General features: G+C 27.4%; 1 non-coding gene across 1 annotated transcript; it reads right to left on the bottom strand.

Moving 5' to 3' along the window:
* Positions 1–1,252: 1,252 nt before the first annotated feature.
* LOC149530728 (small nucleolar RNA SNORD36) lies at positions 1,253–1,328 on the bottom strand. Its single transcript, XR_016359274.1, has one exon. It is a non-coding gene; the product is annotated as a small nucleolar RNA SNORD36 (small nucleolar RNA).
* Positions 1,329–24,166: the final 22,838 nt, after the last annotated feature.

The following is a 24,166-nucleotide window of genomic DNA, read 5'->3' as shown; positions in this document are numbered from 1 at the left end:
CAACAAGACAATGATAATGATATTACAGAGAACGATGAAGATCAACAAGAAGCATAGTGTGGTGATAATGAAGAACTTGAAGGTGTTAATAATGCTACAAATGCTTCAAAAGGTTCTCTTGAAGATGAAAGTACTTGGGAAGAATAGAATAACGAAGAGGGTATAGTATTTGATAAAGAAAAATATGGAAAAGATGAAAGGGATGGGGAATTTTTAGCTCTTCCTCACCATGGGACCCAAATTTCAGTAGTCAATCTAGCTATAGAGAATCATATTGGGCAACAAGATAGTGATAATGGTATTACAGAGAATGAAGAAGATTGACAAGAAATAGAGCATGGTGATGATGATAAATCTGAAGGGGTTTATGCTACTACAAATTCTTTAGAAGGATCTTCTAAAGATGAAAATACTTGGGAAGAATCAAATAATGAAGAGGGTATTGTGTTTGATAAAGAAAAATATCGAAAATTTGAAAATGATGAGGAATTGTTAGTTCTTCCTCATCATGGGACTCAAATTTCTATAGCCAATCTTGCCACAGAGAATCATATTGGGCAACAAGATAGTGAGAAGTTTATTACAAAGAATGATGAAGATTGACAAGATATAGAGTACCATGGCAGAATTGAAATGACACCTCCAGGTGACAGTGGGACAAGTATGTAAAGAAGAGGGATACATGTATGTAGCATCAAAGGTGGATATGAATGTTCATATAACCTAACATCCTCTGCATTTTTCTTCTTGAAAAACCAAATTTCCATCAAATAAGTGGAAAGGAGCAACAAACATTCCAAAAATGCATTAGTTATACTTGGACTTGAGATTTGACTTGTGAATAAAATGTCCTTTTCACGGGGTCAACTGGGTCTTTTTTGTTTTAATGAATTATTAGTAGGCAAATTGTGTAGAATGTGCTTGATGTTTGATGTTTGAGCTATGGAAATTTGGGCATTCATGGGCCACATTCATCTATCTTGTTTGGCTTTCCATGAAGCACTTTCATCAATTATAATTTGACATGAGAACAACTTAGACCTACAAATGGAAATCTCTTTCATATTTACTTTGATCCCCCCGTCTTAAACAGTGGCATGGACATTTAGCTTAAACCAGTGAAAATTACTTAGACCGAATAGTAAAAGTTTTCTTGGCATGATAAAAGAATAATCCAAGTATGAGTAACCCAAGCAGACTTCCCTATGGTGGCCTCAATGTATCTTGAGTGTGGGGAACTTTACAACTAGTTTGTGCATCAGTTTTAAAAAGCTCAATTTTTTATGCATCAATATAAATCAGACACATAGGATTTGCATCATCCACACAAGAATCCAAACCTACAAGAAAAAAGCTCGCTTGCAATTCCACACTCAACTATTTTTAAAAAAGCATTAAAATTTATTTTGCCTCTGTATAACTCCATTTTTTCGTCTAGCCAATATAAGGAAGAACAACGACAAAACCAGAATGCCCTGTCAAGTGCATTGTGTGCTCTAAAGCAGTGACCATCAAATACAATAGGGTTTTTGGTTGTATTGTCAATAGTCACAATTGTCTGATCACTCATTTGGTCACTCGTTGCATCATCAATAGTGATTTAGTTGTCTGATTTAAATTGTGTTTAGTGATAACTTTAAGAAACCTCTCTTGAAAAAAATGCCTAAAATGTTGGTGAATCCAACATTTTGTAGGCAAGAAAATTTTAATGTCGAGGGCGATTTTTTTGGTTCCATATAGGGAAATAAAATATTATATGTTGGCGACTTTTTCCCTTCCCCTAGCAAAAATCATTTTAAATGTGGCAAATTAATGTTTTATCTTGTTGACATATAAATAAATGATGGCTATTTTTTTCCTTTCCAAAACTGAATTAATAATGTCAAAGGTAAATTACTTGTTTTGTAGGAAAATGAATAATAACGGTCTTGGCTAATCTTTAGTGGTAAACTAAAAAATTGTTTAATTTGAAAGTGAATTAGTAGTCACTTCAAATTTCAACTTGTGTACTGTCTTAGCTCTATTATTAATAATGTCATAACGTCGTTACGTCAATGTCACTATTACCAAGTTGGCTACCGTCACTTTTAAGTTTCGTATTATTAATACAATAGTTTTATCGATCGTTGATTAATTAGAGATCAATGACAAAAGATGCATTTCAAAGCCACTCGCTTGAAAAGACCTAGACTCACATGAAATTATTTGGAATGGACACATGTGGGCACATAAACCATTAAGGTATTAATTGGAATGTACTTAATGTTAGAAACTTTTGACTGTTTGACATTAATGTGAGTACATTTGGGTGTTTCGCACACTTGAAAATTAATAGGAATATGAAAAAATAAGACATGAAAGATCACGAATGCCAAACAATTTAATGCAACTTCCATTAAATAGCCTCTTCAATTCTTCTTTCATTATCATTTCTCAAATTCTTCAATTTGAATTTAATTTGCAGAGTTTCTTGAATTTTAGTCATGGATATGACAATTCGCCTAAAATGCACTACAATGGCTCTTCAAAAGCCATTTTTGGGCAAGATTCCTGACGATGTCCTTGCCATGGTTTGCAAGCCAAATGCCCAAAGTCCTTTTATCCACCATGCTATATTCATGGTCCTTGGCCATGAATTCTTAAGAAATGATAAGAGGTATCATGTGTCCATGAATATTACCTCCTGCTTCCTCATGTCCCTTCTCGACCTTGGAGGCAGTCAAATAGACATTTTAATGCTTGTACATAACATTTTTAAGGAAACATTTATCGAAGACAATGTCAAAATTGTTGTATTGGTCGAGCAATATTGGGGCCAAGCATTGACATCCCTTTTGTAGATGTAGCAGACAAGTACTGGGAGCAAGACATAGGAAGCATTATACAAAAGTATCCCTTCTTGCTCAACATGAATTAATGGCAATTGACTTGCCATCGGAAGTGGGCACAACTTGGAAGAGATTTTCTATGGAAGTGTTTGTTCTTGGGCGACGCTAGTGAGACTGACTTCAAATGGCTAGATGAGTTCAATGACATCATATTCTCCAATCGATTCCTCACAAAGGGACTTGAAGACCTTTTTGATTGAAGGCTTCAAGCCCTCCCTGTTCCTTGGTTCCTTGTTCCATGTTTCCTGAATCCTGTTTCCTTAACCCTTGCCCTTTGGGCAAAAAAATATTTTAAAGATATCTATTTTTTCTTTGGATTGGGCCTTGCCCTTTAATGCACATTGTAAATTACGAAATAGTAAAACTAGGTTGATTTAATCAGCTATTTTGAATATCTATGCTATGAATTAGTATTATGTACATTGTACACTCGAAAATATTATCAATCAAAACAATAATTTTTGGCTTCTAAAATTGTTGTTCCTGTTAGTCTACAACTTTTTTTTTGGCATCTCAATGCACTATTGAAATGTTAGTTTGCGACTTTGTTATAAAAATTAACTGTTAATAGTTATAAAGTTAGAACTTAGAAACAAAAAAAGGGTTTCAATAATCCCTTTATGGTTTCATATTTGATTAACGATTTATAGTAAAAAATTATTCAATTGAAAATTATCCAATTAAAAGTTTTGTAATTTCTAAAACTATTTTTCTTTAATATGATTGGTTAAAACAAATGGAGCGATAAGAGTGGATTTCAAGGAAAGCTAAAGATTATAACCTTAACAAAGTTAAATAAAAATTTGATAATTTATGTGTGTATTTTTTATTTCATACCTATCTTGTCACCTAACTTTTTTCATTGTGAAATATTTTAAATGATGAAGAATAGTTTATAAACAATTATCACAATTTTTAATATATGTTAATAATTTATAGATAATTAAACTATATTACATTTTAATTTTGAAACTAAATAATTAATATGAATAAAAATATAGCATTTTTAATTATATTTTTAAATTTTAATTATTTTATTTAAATTAAACTATTGTCATTATTATTTCATATCTTGCACCAATTTTATTTTATAAAATTTAATATATCTTCATTAGATTTTTCATATCATCATTACAATAAAAAGTTTATGATAGAAAAGAAAATCATTTCTATAGTAGAAAAGAAAATCCTTTATTTATATTATATTATAACTATAATAATAATAATTATATATTATATTATATTATATATATATATATAATTTTTTATATACATAATTAAATTAACATCATGATTTTGACATGCTCAAACTTAAAAATTAAATAATAATAATTAATAACAAATTCTTTAACACTATTTATTTCAATATTTTTCTCTATATTAATTAATATATCATTTAAATTCTTTTCATGCTAATATTTTTTTAAATCAATTTTTTACTAATTCTATCAAATTTTTTTGCCACAAACTTAGTTGCTATGGAACCTTGTTTAAATAATTAATATTAGTTATTCGAAAGGTTTAAGTTTTAACAACCGCAACTCTATTTCGGGCCAAATTTTAAGATTGGAGTTAAATTATATTTCTACTTGAAATTAGGACACGTGTACTCGAAGATTCTACCCAAAATCTTGACCGTTGACTAAAAGAAAGATCGACGGACCGAGATGAATTTTGGGCCGATTTGAAGAATGGTCCCATGTGCCTAGATTCATCTGGAATCGTGACATGTGTCTAGTCATTGCAAAGCTCAATTATGTGTTTGGACTTGGTTACTATTAATTATGATTATGGTTATAAATAATTATCACAATTTTCAATATATTTTAATAATTTATAGATAATTAAACTATATTACATTTTAATTTTGAAACTAAATAATAAATATGAATAAAGATATAGCATTTGTAATATTATATTTTTAAATTTTAATTATTTTATTTAAAGTAAACTATTGTCATTATTATTGCATATCTTGCACCAATTTTATTTTATAAAAGTTAATATATCTTCATTGAATTCTTCATATCATCTTTACAATAAAAATTTTATTATAGAAAAGAAAATCATTTCTATGATAGAAAAGAAAATTCTTTATTTATATTATATTATAAATATTATAATATTAATTATAAATTATATATATATATATAATATTTTATTACGCCGAGAGGCATTCTATAAAATTGCAGCACAAATGCCTAGCACGGGAATATGCCAAGATTCTTCGTCAATAAAAAAGATTCTCAAAATAATAGATGGCCAACATAAAAGACAATAAAAAGCATTCTCGAAATAATAGCTAGCAAAAATAAGAGGAAGCCAAATAGAGCCCGAAATAATAGGGTCCAAAAAAAAAGGCTCCTATAAATTATAATAAATCAAATTTTAAAAAAATAAATAAATAATTTTTTTTAAAAAGTAGAGGTTAGCATTATCATCTGGTAATGGTATTCTTTTAAAATTGCATATATATATTAAAAAAAAAAAAAAAAAAAAATCTAAAATAAAATAAAAAAAATGCAATAAACAAAAGAAACAAAAGCAATAAAAGCCATGGGCTACGACAGTAATAGGCACTGTTGTCAGTGACAGTTATTGTCGAGATTGACACATGTTACTGCCATCAGTAACCGTTGGTGATAGCAGCAGGTGTTACTGCCGTAGAAACCCACACATGGGGTGGTGGGGGTGGTGGCTCATCACCTCATTATAATTTTTTTTTTTTTTTTTTGAAGAATACCATATGAGAACATGTAGACATTCAATATGTCTATTATTTTTAAATTTCATTTTACAATATTGCCTTGTTGGCGTTTCTATATTATTATTTTTAATTTTAAATTTGAGTGGAGTGGAAATTGAAGAGTTTTTTAATGGAAATTGAAGGGTCTCTTAATGGATAATGAAGAGTCTTTTCATGAGAGATGAAGAGTTATATCTCTCATTATAAAACACTCATCTCCTTTCATTTTTGCTCTTCATTCATAGAAATGGATAATGACGAGTCTTTTCATGGGAGATGAAGAGTTATTTCTCTCATTATAAAACACTCATCTCCTTTCATTTTTGCTCTTCATTCATAGAAGAATAGATTTGCATAGAAAGACAAGTTTTGAGTAAAGCTTTCATTGCTCTTGAGAGGTATAATAAACTTTGTTTAGGAAGAAGAGAGGAAGGTAAATCATTTGGAAAAGCATTCTAAATTTGAAGATCAACAAGGAGATCAAAAAGAAAAGTAAGCTTTTTCTTAATTTTATTTTTCTGTTGAGTTTTATTTTGTTTTTTGATTATTATCCGCATTTAGAATAGTAGTTACACTATTTAAATTTAGTTTAATTTTTTTAAAAATGAGATTTCTTAATTTTTATATTGTTGTATTCAAAATTACATTTGCATGTTTCATGCATTATTTATATATAGTTGCATGTTATATATTTAGATATGATTTGTGCAGATTATTGTTTTTTCATATTTTTAAATGTATTTTTTAGATTAATGTTGTATTTTTTTCCATAATATTTCATATGGATGGCTATGCCACCATATCAATATTTTTTTTTTAAATAGTGATTTATAAATTTAATGATTACTATTTTCATTTACAAAAGTAGTTTGATTTATAATAGTTTTTTGATTAAGATTAGTATATTGATCTAGATTACTATTCTGAATTAGATTACTATTTCAATTAAAATAGTTTTGTACTTTACATTTAGATTTTAATTAATCGTTACATATTAATATTTGAAAAGTGGATGACAATGCTGCCATTTTTCAAATATTTTATCAAAGTACTAATTTATTTATTTTTAATAAGAAAAATCAAATTTATACTTTTAATTTTGAAAATTAGAGTAATCATATATTTATTTTAATTTTTGGTTATTTTTTATATGTAATTTTAAAATAATAAATATTAACTTTTAGGCATCAATCTTTGAAAAGTGGAAGGCAATGCCACCATTTTAAAAATATTATAATACTAAGAAATTTATTATAATGTTAACTATATCTAAAAATATTTGTAATGTTTTGATTAAGATTAATATATTGATTTAGATTACCATTCTGAATTAGATTACTATTTCGATTATAATAGTTTTGTAATGTACATTTAGATTAAAATTAATCTTTACATATTAATATTTGAAAAGTGGATGATAGTGCTGGCATTTTTCAAATATTTTATTAAAGTTCCAATTTATTTATTTTTAAATAAGAAAAATCAAATTTATACTTTTAATTTTGTTGATTGAAAATTAGAGTAATCATATATTTATTTTAAGTATATACAATTTTAAAAGAATATATATTAACTTTTAGGCATTAATCTTTGAAAAGTGGAAGGCAATGTTGCAATTTTTAAAATATTATAATAGTAAGCAATTTATTATAATGTTAGCTATATTTAAAAATATTTGTAATGTTTCAAAAGTGGATGACAATGTTGCCATATATTTTTATTAAAGTATCAATTTATTTGTTTCTAAATAAGAAAAAATAAATTTATACTTTTAATTTTGTTATTTGAAAATAGAGTAACCATATATTCATTTTAATTTATGTTTATTTTTTATATGCAATTTTAAAATAATCAATATTCGTTTTTAGGGATCAATCTTTGAAAAGTGGAAGGCAATGACACCATTTTAAAAATATTATAATAGTAAGCAATTTATTATACTGTTAGCTATAATTAAAAATATTTGTAATGTTTCAAAAGTGGATGGCAATGCCACTATATTTGAAACATTAGAATGCAAATATTTCATAGAATAATAAATATTACTTTGTTTACATCTATGTAATCATATGCATTTTATTATGAACATTTTAGAAATATTTAACTTTGTATTGAGGATTGATTTATATGTTTATAATGAAATGATCAAATACTTTTTTTTATCGTGTTAATGCTAAAGGTATAAATAAAACATGAAATTCAATTATGGGATGAAAGTTGAGGTTCATTCTCATGAGGATGGTTTCCAAGGAGCATGGTTCCCTGACACTATTATTGGACATGTGGCCAATGCTCCCAAGGCTAAGTTTTTCATTCAATATGATAGTTTTATAACTGATGAGTTCACACAAGAACCTCTTGTAGAGGAGCTTTTTGTAGAGGATATTAGATGTAGATCTCCAATTGTTTCTCTTCCATAGTACATCCCCTTGGATTTGGTCGCAGACATCTTCAAGAATGATTCTTGGTGGTCAGACATTGTTGTTGATAAATTTAAGTCTCCACTTAGTTGACGACAATTTTATGAAGTTTACTTTCCACATACTAAAACTCTTCAACCTTATTCTCAAGCCTAGTTACATCGATCTCATGAATGGGTTAATGGAAGGTGGATATGAAGACAATGGTACTGAATATGTTATTGGGTTCTTTTTAGTAGAGGTCGACATTTTTTTGGGTATTAGTCTATTGTATTGGAAAATGAGAATTCACTGTCTCATAAAGTGGATTGCCTATTATTTTTGGTGTTTGCATTTTGTATTGCAACGTTTGACATTATGTATACATGTGTTTTGCAATAAAAGGTCTTTTAGACCATTGTTTTTAAAAATGACGCATCCAAGGTTTTCATAAATAAAATAATTTATTCACATGATGTATCCAATATTTCATAAATTAAAAAACATTATATATCTTCATGTTTGTATATTTCTTTAACAAAATGTATTTTCATAATCTTTTAATATATTCTCATATTTATTGTTCATACTTCCTTCGTTTATTCTTATAAAATTATCATATTTAAAATTTAAATATTTTAAAGATAATTTAAATGACTTTTTATTCTATTTTTTCATCCAAGATAATCCTAAACTCTTCAACTAACCCTAACCCATCATCATTTAATGTTCTTTTAGTTGGGTCCTACATTCATCAATTTGAAAACAGTAAATATTCAACAAGCAATATTTCTTTCACTCAAAAAACCAATTGAAAACATAAGTCTTAACAATTATGCAAAGAGATTTTTCGTTTTCTCATATCTTTCTTCTCCTAATTTGCATGCTTTAAAACTAATCTTTTAGAATGGTATTCATGAAATACAATTACCACTTCACTAAAATTTGACTTTAGTGCACTTTTCACTTTTGGCATCTGTGAATCTTTGATTCCGAATACTCTTTTAAATACCAAAGTGTTCTGTATAATAAAATCTTATTAAATAGTGAAATATTTTAAAAGATTAAAACTTTAATATTTTTCATATCATAAGTTTAAAATTTAATTTAATTTTAATATTAAAATAATGTTAATATTAAAATTAAATTATATGAAATATATAACATACTGTTAATACCATTATATAAAAATTATTTATTTTATAATTATTTAAATATAAATCTTTTAAATTAAATATAAAGTCATATTTAAATTATGTTTAAAATATTTAAATTTTAAATATGATAATTTTATAAGAATAAACGAAGGAAGTATGAACAATAAATATGAGAATATATTAAAAGATTATGAAAATACATTTTGTTAAAAAATATACAAACATGAAGATATATAATGATTTAATATTATGTTTTTATTAATATTTCATAAGTGTTAATAAAATATTTAAATATTTACTATTTTCAAATTGAAAATATGCTTTAAATATTTAATGTTAGTGGTATTAAATAATATTTATATTTAATTTAAATATAAACATTAATATTTAAAACATAACACTTTGGTATTTCAAAGGAAAAACAGAATAAAAAGTCATAGAGGAAACCCACTTCATATAGACGTTCATAGAACCTATTTAAAGCATGCAAATCAGGAGAAGAAAGATATGAGAAAACAACAAATCTCCAGTCTATAATATCTTATATTTAAACTAATATTAATGTTCTTTTAGTTGGGTTCCGCATTCATAATTTATGAGATTATATTTAAATATTTTATAATCTTTTAAATACCAAAGTGTTCTATATAATAAAAAACTTCTTCTATATTTTTTTTTAATAGTTTCTAGATGTTTGGTATTTTAAAAGAGTATTGGAAATCAAAGATTCAGATGCCAAAAGTGAAAAGTGTGCTGAAGTCAAATTTAAATATAAACACTTAATATTTAAATAATATTAATAATATTAATATTTAAATAATATTAATATACTTAATATTTAAATAATATTAATATACTTAATATTTTAATAGTAAAATTAAATTATATTTGAAACTTGAAAATAATATTATATTATAATTAAAATATGTTAGTGGTATTAAATAATTTAAGTATATTTAAATATTTCATATAATTTAAATAATTATTATAAATATAAAACATTATAAAAGATTAGTTTTAAAGCATGCAAATCATGAGAAGAAAGAGATTAGAAAACAACAAATCTCTCTGCACAACTGGTAAGACTTATGTTTGCAATTGGTTTTCTGAGTGAAAGAAATCTTGCTTGCTGGATATTTACTATTTTCAAATTGATGATTACCATTCTAAAAGATTAGTTTTAAAGCATGCAAATCAAGAGAAGAAAGAGATGAGAAAACAACAAATCTCTCTACATGACTAGTAAGACTTATGTTTGCAATTGGTTTTCTAAGTGAAAAAAATCTTGCTTGTTGGATATTTACTGTTTTCAAATTGATGAATGCAAGACCCAACTAAAAGAACATTAATGGATGATGGGTTAGGGTTAGTTGAAGAGTTAAGGATTATCTTGGATGGAAAAATAGAATAAAAAGTCATATTTAAATTTCAAATATGATAATTTTATAAGAATAAATGAAGGAAGTATGAACAATTAATATGAGAATATATTAAAAGATTATGAAAATAAATTTTGTTAAAGAAATATACAAACATGAAGATATATAATGATTTGATATTCTATTTCTATTAATATTTCATAAATGTTAATAAAATATCTAAATATTTAAATATTTACTGTTTTCAAATTGAAAATATAATCTAAATATTTAATATTAGTGGTATTAAATAATATTTATATTTAATTTAAATATAAACATTAATTTTTAAAATAGAACACTTTGGTATTTCAAAGGAAAAACAAAATAAAAAGTATATTTAAATGTTTCATATAATTTAAATATTTAATTTTAGTGGTATATTTTAATATACTACTAACATATTTATATTATTATTTTAAATATTTCATATAATTTAAATATTAGTTTTTTGAGTGAAAGAAATCTTTTAAATATAAATATAAAAAGCATATGAAATAATTTAAATAATTATTTAAATTATATGAAATATTTAAATACAATAAAAGGTTACAACTTAAATAATTATTATAAAAGATTATAATAATTATAACTTAAATAATTAATATTATAAAAGATTATAACTTAAATAATTTAAATAATGTTAGTGGTATTTAAATATTTAATATATCATATTTAAATATTTTAACTTTAATAATTTTAATATTTTATATTAAATATATAACATTAATATTTAAATTATATTTGTATACTCTTTAAATTAAATCATTATATATCTTCATGTTTGTATATTTCTTTAACAAAATGTATTTTCATAATCTTTTAATATATTCTCATATTTTAAAGTGTTTTTCATATTTCATGGTTACCATTCTAAAAGATTAGTTTTAAACCATGCAAATTAGGAGAAGAAAGAGATGAGAAAACAACAAATCTCTCTACACGACTGGTAAGACTTATGTTTGCAATTCGTTTTCTCTTACTGTTTTCAAATTGATGAATGTAGGACCTAACTAAAAGAACATTAAAGGATGATGGGTTAGGGTTAGTTGAAGAGTTCAGGATTATCTTGGATGGAAAAACAAAACACTTTGGTATTTCAAAGAAAAAGTGTTAATCGTATTTCATGATTACCATTCTAAAAGATTAGTTTTAAAGCATGACAATCAGGAGAAGAAAGAGATGAGAAAACAACAAATCTCTCTGCATGACTGGTAAGACTTATGTTTGCAGTTGGTTTTTTGAGTGAAAGAAATCTTGCTTGCTAGATATTTATTGTTTTCAAATTGATGAATGCAGGACCCAACTAAAAGAACATTAAAGGATGATGGGTTAGGGTTAGTTGAAGAGTTCAGGATTATCTTGGATGGAAAAACATAACACTTTGGTATTTCAAAGGAAAAACAGAATAAAAAGTCTTAGAGGAAACCCACTTCATACAGATTTTCATAGAACCTATTTAAGTTTTAATATTTTACATTCTCTTTAGTTTTAAAGCATGCAAATTAGGAGAAGAAAGAGACAAGAGAACAATAAATCTCTCTGCACGACTGGTAAGACTTATGTTTGCAATTGGTTTTCTAAGTGAAAGAAATCTTGCTTGCTGGATATTTACTATTTTCAAATTGATGAATGTAAGACCCAACTAAAAGAACATTAAATGATGATGGATTAGGGTTAGTTGAAGAGTTCAAGATTATCTTGGATGGAAAAATATAACACTTTGGTATTTCAAAGGAAAAATAGAATAAAAAGTCATAGAGGAAACTCACTTCATATAAATTTTAATATGTAATTTTAAAGTGTTAATCATATTTCATGATTACCATTCTAAAAGATTAGTTTTAAAGCATGCAAATAAGGAGAATAAAGAGATGAGAAAACAACAAATCTCTCTGCACAATTGGTAAGACTTATGCTTGCAATTGGTTTTCTGAGTGAAAGAAATCTTGCTTATTGGATATTTACTATTTTCAAATTGATGAATGCAGGACCCAACTAAAAGAACATTAAAGGATGATGGGTTAGGGTTAGTCGAAGAGTTTAGGATTATCTTGGATGGAAAAAAAAAACACTTTGGTATTTCAAAGGAAAAACAGAAAAAAAGTCATAGAGGAAACCCACTTCATATAGATTTTCATAGAACCTATTTAAATTTTAATCTTTTACATTTTCTTTTGGAATGATTTAAGTAAAATATTAAAATTTAAATAGGTTCTATGAAAATCTATATGAAGTGGGTTTCCTCTATGACTTTTTATTCTGTTTTTTCTTTGAAATACCAAAGCATTCTATTTTTCCATCCAAGCTAATCCTGAACTCTTCAACTGACCCTAAACCATCATCCTTTAATGTTCTTTTAGTTGGGTCCTACATTCATCAATTTGAAAACAATAAATATCTAGCAAGCAAGATTTCTTTCACTTAGAAAACCAATGTCTAAATTATATGAAATATAAATAATAATAGTATAAATATGTTAGTGGTATATTAAAATATACCACTAACATTAAATATTAAAATATACCACTAACATTAAATATTTAAATTTTATGAAATATTTAAATATACTTAAATTATTTATATTTAAATTTAAAATATTTCTTTCACTTAGAAAACTAATATTTAAATTATATGAAATATTTAAAATAATAATAAGTGTTCTATTTAATAAAAAACTACTTCTATAATTTTTTTTTTAGTTCTAGATATTTGGTATTTTGAAAGAGTATTGGGAATCTAAGATTCACAATGCCAAAAGTGAAAAGTGTGCTGAAGTCAAATTTAAATATAAACACTTAATATTTAAATAATATTAATATACTTAATATTTTAATATTAAAATTAAATTATATTTTAAACTTGAAAACAATATTATATTATAATTAAAATATGTTAGTGGTATTAAATAATATTAAATAATTTAAGTATATTTAAATATTTCATATAATTTAAATAATTATTATAAATATAAAACATTATAAAAGATTAGTTTTAAAGCATGCAAATCAAGAGAAGAAAGAGATGAGAAAACAACAAATCTCTCTGCATGACTGATAAGACTTATGTTTGCAATTGGTTTTCTGAGTGAAAGAAATCTTGCTTGCTAGATATTTATTGTTTTCTAATTGATGATTACCATTCTAAAAGATTAGTTTTAAAGCATGCAAATCAGGAGAAGAAAGATATGAGAAAACAACAAATCTCTTTGCACGACTGGTAAGACTTATGTTTGCAATTGGTTTTCTGAATGAAAGAAATCTTACTTGCTGAATATTTACTGTTTTCAAATTGATGAATGTAGGACCCAACTAAAAGAACATTAAAGGATTATGGATTAGGGTTAGTTGAAGAGTTTAGAATTATCTTAAATGGAAAAACAAAATAAAAAGTCATATTTAAATTATGTTTAAAATATTTAAATTTTAAATATGATAATTTTATAAGAATAAACGAAAGAAGTATGAACAATAAATATGAGAATATATTAAAAGATTATGAAAATACATTTTAATGAGAATATTAATTATTTAAGTTATAATTATTATAATATTTTATAATAATTATTTAAGTTATAATCTTTTATTATATTTAAATATTTCATATAACTTAAATAATTATTTAAATTATTTTATATACTTTTTATATTTATATTTAAAAGATTTATTTCACTTAGAAAACTAATATTTAAAGTATATTTAAAGTATATGAAATATTTAAATAATTTTATATACTTTTTATATTTATATTTAAAAGATTTATTTCACTTAGAAAACTAATATTTAAAGTATATGAAATATTTAAATATACTTTTTATTCTATTTTTCCTTTGAAATACCAAAGTGTTATGTTTTAAATATTAATGTTTATATTTAAATTAAATATAAATATTATTTAATATCACTAACATTAAATATTTAAATTATATTTTCAATTTAAAAATAGTAAATATTTAAATATTTTATTAACACTTATAAAATATTAATAAAAATAGAATATTAAATCATTATATATCTTCATGTTTGTATATTTTGAAAATATGCTTTAAATATTTAATGTTAGTGGTATTAAATAATATGTATATTTAATTTAAATATAAACATTAATATTTAAGACAGAACACTTTAGTATTTCAAAGGAAAAACATAATAAAAAGTCATAGAGGAAACTCACTTGATATAGATTTTCATAGAACCTATTTAAATTAAAAAAAATTTAAAATATTAAAATCTTAATCTTTAATATACCACTAACATATTTATATTATTATTTTAAATATTTCATATAATTTAAATATTAGTTTTCTAAGTGAAAGAAATCATTTAAATATAAATATAAAAAGTATATGAAATTTTTGTCTTAAAAAAAGTATATGAAATAATTTAAATAATTACTTAAATTATATGCAATCTTTAAATATAATAAAAGATTACAACTTAAATAATTATTATAAAAGATTATACTAATTATAACTTAAATAATTAAGATAATAATTAAAATGCATTTTCATAATCTTTTAATATATTTTCTTATTTATTGTTCATACTTCCTTCATTTATTCTTAAAATATATGTTATTCAACAATCTTTAAATCTTTAAATTGTTTGTCTCCATTCACGGATACTTTGATTTTACTCATTTTAAATGTTAATTTTCTTCATTCATGCAAACATTATATATAAATTTAACTACTTATATAATAATCTTCATTGTTGTAATTTTTCTCGTGTCTACTAAATAAATTATCCCTTAAATAAATCATATACACATTCTAATAAATGAAGTTTACTAATTCATATGGTTTATATGGAAAATTATTTAGTGTCATGAAAAATATATCTTAATTCACTAATATTAGTTTTGTACTAGCTGTGGTGAGACCTAGGTTAAATTTTGAATCAGAGGAGGCAATAAGAGAATACCAAAGGCAATATCAAAGAGAATATTGTAGAGAATACCATAGACGTCAAAAAAAACAACAACAACAAATAGAAAATGAAAGAGAACAACAAAGAATAACATTAAATCAAGGAAATAGGAAAAGTTATGGTAGAAGAAGGTTTGAAGTGTCAGTTGCACAACTAGAAACTAATGAAAGAGAGCACAAAAATGTACATAGAAACAATCATCAGTGTACTTTTGAGAGGGTCCTTCCAGATGCACAAAGGTGTGGAGTACAACATGTTGAAGTGCAACCAAGTGACATACATGAACATCCTACAGATGTAAACAATCAACTAAATGTTCAGTATGAAGGGTCTCCATCTATAGAACGTGTCCCAGAAACATCACAACATGGAAGTCAAATTCATGTCAATGATGAATTAGACGGTGATAGAGAAAACATGCCCAACCCAAATGGTATGCTTCAATCCAAATTTAGAAGATTCCAAATGTAGTTTAGATATTAGATCGATAGTTTGAAAACAACAAATATGTGTTATGTTTTTTAGGAGTCATATGCAGGAATGAAAGTATATCGCACCAGTGAGGGTTCAATATGCAATAGGTGTCATCAAGAGACAAAAATTCATAGGTTTTCATCTTCAAATAATATGGATCTAGGATGTCAACTACCAGAGCTTGCAAATTTAACTCAAGTTGAAAAGATGTTGATTGCACGTGCAAACCCTATATTGCAAGTTACACATGCAACTAGCAGTTAGTATAAGTATAAAGTACATACCATTAGTTTTCCTCAGCATGTTGAACATCTATCAAAAGTCTTGCCATACACAGTTGATCATTTACCAATCATTATTGTTCGAAGAAGGGATCAACATGGTATATGATATAACTTTACTATGAATAGGGATCATGTTTATAGAGCATTAAAATACAAAGTTGAAAATGATAAATTTTATGCAAATGTTAGCATAGATGAAAGTGCTCTTAATGACCTTCCTTCAAATATGGATGAGAATATTTTTCATAGATTAAAGACGGTGCACATGGAGTTTGATTCTGATGCAAATGAAGTTATATTCCTAGGTCCTCTCATGGAGACAAATGAAGGTCATATAATTGGGCACACAAAATCTATGGCTTCAAGGCCACCTAATGCTCAAAGGGAAATGGAATTAATTCATGCTTGGTTTAATAATCCTAATGTAGTTCTGTTTTTCTTTAATTGAGTGCCCATCTATAGGTGCATCACCTATCAACGAGTATGTCACATCTAGGTTGTTGGGTATGGCTTTCCCAACATTGTTTCCAAATAGAAGTTGTGATTGGTTAGAGCCTAGAATGAAATGGGTATACTTGCATGAATTTGTAAAGCATTTGATCAAATATAGGGATCATCACTTTGGAAAACATCCAAGGTTTAGGTATTTTGTGTAGAACATGGTAATGAGACATCACACACAAGTTCAACATCTATTTTTACAAAAAGGAGCTTTTAGGAAATGCCAATAACTATTAATGAATTGCGTGAACATATGGAGAATATGCCTTGTAATAATCTCATAGATAGGCTAATGCAGTTTAGGACAAGTCTAACAGGAAAAAGATCATATTGAGAAAAATGTAAAACATAATTAATTGACTTGCTTGACCAACTTGGCACACCTACAATTTTCTTCACATTAAGTGTAGCAGATATGCAATGACATGATTTACATGCACTAATGCCTACTACACCACCTATTGATCCACGAGAGCCTCAAAGATGGAGAAGGAAAAATATCATTGACTATCTATATATTGTCACTTATTACATGCACTTAAGGAATATAATGTTCAGGAAAGAAATACTTGAAAAAGGTATGAAAGTAAAGGACTTTTGGTGTAGATATGAGTGGCAACATCGTGGTTCACCTCATGTTCATAGCTTCTTATGGCTCAAAGGGGCACCAAGTATGGACAATATTAATTGATCAAATGAGGATGAATGAAAAAATTCTAAGAGATATTTTGACTCGATTATTCATGCATGGAATCCTAGACTTGATCCACATCAAAGAAACATAAATGTAAGTTTCATATTATAAATGAGTTAAATATTAATATGTGTTTCTCACCTCTATCCAATAGAATAATATATGAATTATTATTTATAGGTCTTCTAGAATTTCGATCAGCATCCATGCCTAAAGAATACAATGCAACTCACTGAGACAGATATAGACTAGGATTATGAACAGATGCTCAATTGTGTTGAGAGACACACTGTCTCTAAGGAGGAAGCGTGCCTTCATAAAAAAAGAGGAAGAATGGTTCGTAGGTTAATCAAATTCAAAAAAATTATGTTTAAATTTTCTATTCCACATTTTTTAACAAGTTGGGTTAACTAGATATGTATTCACCAATATTTCAAGTATAATGCTCGTTGGTAATTGAATTTGGAGGGGTCAAAGTTATACACCAATGCAGAATCGACTGAGAAAAAAATTCAACCAGCAAGAAATGATGATAGAGTTAATACACACAATTGGTACATACTACAATTGTGGAGGGCCAATGTTGATTGGCCTATCCTTTCAAGACATGCAGTTATCAAATATATTGCAAAGTATGCAGCAAAAGCAGAGAGAAGCTCTGAAACATATCAACAAATGTTGATGCGTCTTTCAAATCTTGAAAATCCTGATGATTTAGCATCACAGGCATATAAAAAGCTTTTAACAGAGACAATTATAGAAAGAGATATTGGAGCTCAAGAAACATGTCATATGTTATTAAAACTTCCATTGGTGGAGTGTAGCAAAAAGTTTGTCAATTTGACTATCTCACGTGAAGTTTTCAAACCCATAGTAATCAGTGATGATAGAAATGAGGAAGAACTCACAAAATATTTTGTTTATGGTTATAAAACAAAACCACTTTGTAAGGAAGGTATCCATTTGATTGATGCAGCAAGGTCCTAGTTATATAATCCTAAAAGAAGAGGAGATAATAAATGGGGGCCAAGAAAGAAAGTAGCTATTGTTAGAGTTTTTCCTAGGTATTTTTCTATTCCTCCATGAGATTCTAATAAGTGGGTGGACTTTTTTTTATCTGAGTTGTTACTATACAAACCTTTTCATAATGTCGAGAGAGACATTGGTCATGATGATGATACTATAGTAGCAAATTGGGACTCAGTCAACTATAATCCTTGGCATGTTTTAAGGCAAGAACATGCAAAAAATAATGAACCTTCAAGTGATTCAGAGATAGAAGATAATGGAGCCATTCAGGAAAATACTATAGAACATGAGTGGGAAATAATATCTGAGTTACATCGTGGTCAACATATGCCAGTTTCTAAAATTGACATGTTCGGAAGAAGAGATATTGATAGAAATAAAAATTGGTGTAGTGAATATCAAAGTGAAGAGGAGACAATCCAAGCAATAAATTTTATACCTAAAATGAAAAAGCATGGATGTCTTATGTATGATGATATTCCACAGTGTATCAACTTTACAACTCTTAGTTAGAAGAAACAGAAGGTAGTCGACATTATTCTGACACACTACCATAGAAATCAAGTGGGAAATCCTTTATTTATGATAATTCAAGGAACAAAAAGAACTAAAAAGTCTCATCTAATTGGTGCCATCAATCAATCTTTTCAGATGGCATCAATGACAAATCCTTCTCCTCTTCTATTGCTTGCATCAACTAGAGTTGTAGCTTTCAATATAGGAGCATCTACCATTCATTCAAAGTTGTGGATTCCAATTACAAATTTTTCCCAACCACAAAGGAAAAGACTTACAAGCTTTCAACAAGAGATGGAAAATATCAAATATATTTTGATTGATGAAATGAGCTTCATTATCTAGAACATGTTGGAAAATATATATAGTCAACTTAGACAAGCCTTCCCACATAAAGAGACATAAGCTTTGGAGGTATCCCTTTCCCTACATCACGTGGTGTTATTAATGTCTTCTAATTCTTATTAAGATTGCTCATATATAATACATACCTTTTGATTTTACTTTATGTATGTAACTAAAAATTTTGCAACTATCTTTCAGGTGTATCTATTATTTTAGTTGGTGATTTGGGGAAATTACCTCCTGTTAATGATAGACTAGCATATGATTGCAATAGACGGGCAAAGTTATTATGTCAAGAATTCAAGACAATGATTACACTAGATAAAGTACTTAGGCAAGATGGAGAAAATATCCAACAACAAAGATTTTGCCAGCTTCTCACAAATGTGAGAGATACGAATCCACAAATAGATGACTAGAAATTTCTCATGACATGAACACCTATAAGATTAGATGTTGTAAGAAATGATGAGTATGATAAGGCAATGCATTTATTCTCTACAAATGATAATGTTTATAACCATAACATGAGGATGTTGTATTCTTTAAGACATCCAATTACACGTAGCCTTGCAACCAAGTCAAGAAATGGTAATAGAAATGAAGATTTATCAAGCGAAGAACTTGATATTGATTTATTGATTAGTAACAATGCAAGAGTAATGTTGACTACAAATCTATGGATAGAAGCTGGTCTTGTGAATGGATCATTGGGATATATCAGTAATATTGTCTACAAACTAGGAACTACTCCACCTAAGTCACCAGCATATGTTACAGTTGAATTTGATAATTACTCTAGAGTACCATTTGATGATCACCATCCAAACATAATACCAATAACACCATTGTAGAGGGGTAGGAACTTCCAACTACCATTAAGGTTGGCATGGGTGTTGAATATTCACAAATCTCAAGGGATAACTCTTTCAAAAGCCACAATTGACATAGGTCCAAGAGAAAGAGTAGGATTGACATTTGGGGCCATATTTTGTGTTAAGTCACTGGAAGGTTTGAGGATAATGCCACCCTTTACATATGACCGCTATGAGAAAATGAAAAGAAGGAAACAAATTTCAAAGAGAAAAGTAGAAGAATGTAGAGTGAGAAGTCTTGAAAATCATTGATGTTTTCAAACATATTATTTAATAATAAAGATTTATTTTTTGTACTACATTATGTGATCATCATCGTGAACTATTATGTTGTTATTCTTATTATACACATTGATAGTTCATATTCCACAGTTAATGACAACTATAATTGGATATGCTCAATCCAACATGATAACCTTATTTTTTGCACATTTTAATGGTTGCGAGTACCATTAGGCTGAAATTTCATTATACTAATTCTCTAATTTGTAAATTTAACCATGATCATCAATTGGGTCCTCAAATTAAGGTAGCTATAATATTAATTCAAATTATAAAGACATTCTTTGATTGAAATAAATCATAATGATTTTGCTTCATGACTTTCAACCAATACATTGCTACTCAATATTTCAAATCTATGTTTGTCTATTCTTCACTATCTATGAATGGTCATAATATTACCATGTTTCAATACCCAAAGTTTCATTACAAATTTTAATACAATTTGGTTTTTATATTCATTTTCTCCACAATTGATTATACTAAGTGACTTGTTATGTTTTTTCAAAACCATTATTGATTTAAAATTTATATCCCTCTGATTAAGTATACATTTGTTCTTTTTTTTTATTGGTGATAATTCTTTATAAATTATTTTCCATGATTTTTTTCTGGCATGGAAGCCTTTGATAGACAGTCAAGCATTGTTGACATGAGCCCAACTTCTTTTGTAGAATCAAATCATTTTTTCAGAGAGAGTTTTAGAACCATGAATAATTAGATAGTGTTGTACAACTATGGTAAAAGCACTTGAGAATGCAACATTATCTATTGATCATGTACAAGAGATAGAGATAATGGAGATGGAAGATGTTGCCAAATATGTACGCAACGCATCTACAAAAGTAGATGTGTTTCCAGCCATGATGAAAGAGGTCTATGATGATCATACTAGGAACAACGGTCATAATATAGTTTTAATCTCTAAAGAATATTTGATGTACTTACATCATTATGGAGAACTATACAAATGGTCTATATGATGATTTCACATTTTTCAATTTTTCACTTATTACTTTATCTAGATAATTGTACTAGGAGATATAGTTCTCCTTTCATCTATGTATTGGAATAATAAATAAACAATTTAACTTTTTAGCTCAAATTATTCTCAACCTTATCTCTAAACCTAACCCTAACTCTAACCCAATCCTAACCCTAACCCTAACCCTAACTCTAATCCTAACACAAACCCTAACCTTACCCTTACCCCTAACTCTAACCTAAATCTGACTCTATCTCTAAATATAACTCTACCATAATTATAATATAACCCTAACCCTAACTTTAATGCTGACTGGAACCCTAACCTTAACTCTAAACTTAACCCTGACTCAAACCCATACCTTAACCTTTACCCTAATGTAACTCTATATATAGCCCTAACTCAATATATAAACCTCCATAACCCTAAATCTAACCCTTTCTCTACCCCTTTATCTAACTCCAACCGTAATCATAACCATAACCCTATCGTACCCCTAACTCTAACCGTTAATCTAACTCTACCATAATTGTACTTTAATATTAACCCTAGACCTAACCCTAAATCTAACCTTAAACTTGACTCAAAACTCTAACCTTAAACCCTAACTCTAACATTAACCCTAACTCAAACCCTAAGCATAATATTAAATCTATTTGTAACTCTAACCCTAACCCTAACCATAATTCTAATCCAAACTCTAACTATAACTATAGCTCTATCTCTAACTATAACCCTAACTCTAACCCTAAGTCAAACTCATGCTCTAAACCTTAACCTGACCCTAACCTGGACCATAACCCTGACCCTAATCCTAACCCTAATCTTAACCCTTTCTCTACCCCTATCTATAATCCTAACCCTAACCCTAACTCTAATCCTAACCTTAACCCTAACTCTAATCCTATCACTAACCTTAACCCTACTCCTACCCCTACCTCTAACTATAAATCTAACTCTACCATAATTAGACTCTAATGCTAATCCTAACCCTAACTCTAACCTTAACCCTAACTTAAACCCTTACGCTAACCTTGACCTTGATGCTAACTCTACATATAACCCTAACTCTATATAAACATAACCCTAATGATAACCTTATGCCTAACCCTTTCTCTAACTCCAACCCTAACCCTAACCCTAATCCTGATTGTAACCCTACCCCTACCTCTAATTGTAGCCCATAATCTAACTCTACCATAATTGGACTTTAACCCTAATTGTAATGGTAACCCTAACTTTAACTCTAACCTTAACCTTGATTCCAAACTCTAACTCTAACCCTAACTCAAACCTTGATTCAAACTCAAACCCTAAATCTAACCCTAATCCTAACCCTAATTCTTATGCTCTTTCTACCCCTAACTCAAACTATAACCCTAACCCTAACTCAAACTCTAACCCTAAAAATTATTTTAACCCTAAACCTAACCCTAACCCTAACCCTTTCTATATGCCTATCTCTAACCTAACCCTAACCCTAACTCTAACTCTAACCTTAACCCTAACTTTAATCCTAAACTAACCCCAACCATACCCTAACTCTAACCCTAAATCTAACTCTAACTATAAATCTAACTCTACCATAATTAGACTCTAATCCTAACTGTATCCCTTAGTTTAATCTTGACTAAAACCCTAACCCTAACTCTAACCTTAACCTCGACTCAAAAATCTAACCCTAACCTTAACCCTTACTTTAATCTTGACTAAAACCCTAACCCTAACTCTAACCTTAGCCCCGATTCATAACTCTAACCCTAACCTTAACCCTTACTTTAATCTTCACTCAAACCCTAACCCTTATTCTAACTCTAATTTTAACTCTAGCTCAACCCTAACTCTAATTCTAACCCTAACCCTAATTCTTACCCTTGTCCTTACCCTAACCCTAACCATAACCCTAACACTAACTAACTCTAATTCTAAACCTAATCTTAACTCTAACCCTAACAATAGTCATAATCCTAAAAATAGCCATAGCCCTAGCCCTAATCCTGACCCTAACTCTAATTGTAACTCTAATCCTGACCCTAACTCTAACCCTAGCTCTAATTAAAACCCTAACCCTAGCCCTAACCATAAGTCTACTCTTGAATATAACAATTTACGTAACAATATCCTTAAAATAAAAATGAATTAAAGTGATCCAAATAAACATTATATATAAAATTAAAAATTAAAATGTTGAAGAGTAATTTTATACTACTACAATTTTATAGTAAGTTTATACAAGTATATTTAAAAAGAAATAAATAAATCAATACTAACCTTATTAAAAATAGAAAAACTAAAAAATACTTTTCCTGTTGCACTGCGATTGCCACTAGCTTTTATATATATATAACGCTGAGAGTAATCGTTCTCGAGGCACCTATTTTTTTCATAAATCCCAATTGTGATTAAAATAACCTTGGGATTAAATAAAAATAGGTGCCTCGAGAATGATTACTCTCAACATTACGCCAAGAGGCGTTCTATACAGTGGCGGCACAAATGCCCAGCACGAGAATATGCCAAGATTCCTTGTCAATAAAAAAGAAAAGGAAGCAGTTACAAACTTTTATTTTAAATAAAAAACATTCTTGAAATAATAGGTGGCCAACATAAAAGAAAATAAAAAGCATTCTCGAAATAATAGCTGG

The sequence above is a fragment of the Cupressus sempervirens genome, chromosome 11 (assembly GCF_028749045.1).
Source record: "Cupressus sempervirens isolate cs-2001-9-10 chromosome 11, ASM2874904v1, whole genome shotgun sequence".
NCBI classification, from domain to species: domain Eukaryota; kingdom Viridiplantae; phylum Streptophyta; class Pinopsida; order Cupressales; family Cupressaceae; genus Cupressus; species Cupressus sempervirens.
Note: the sequence above shows the minus strand (reverse complement) of the source record. Positions and strands in the feature narration are given on the sequence as shown.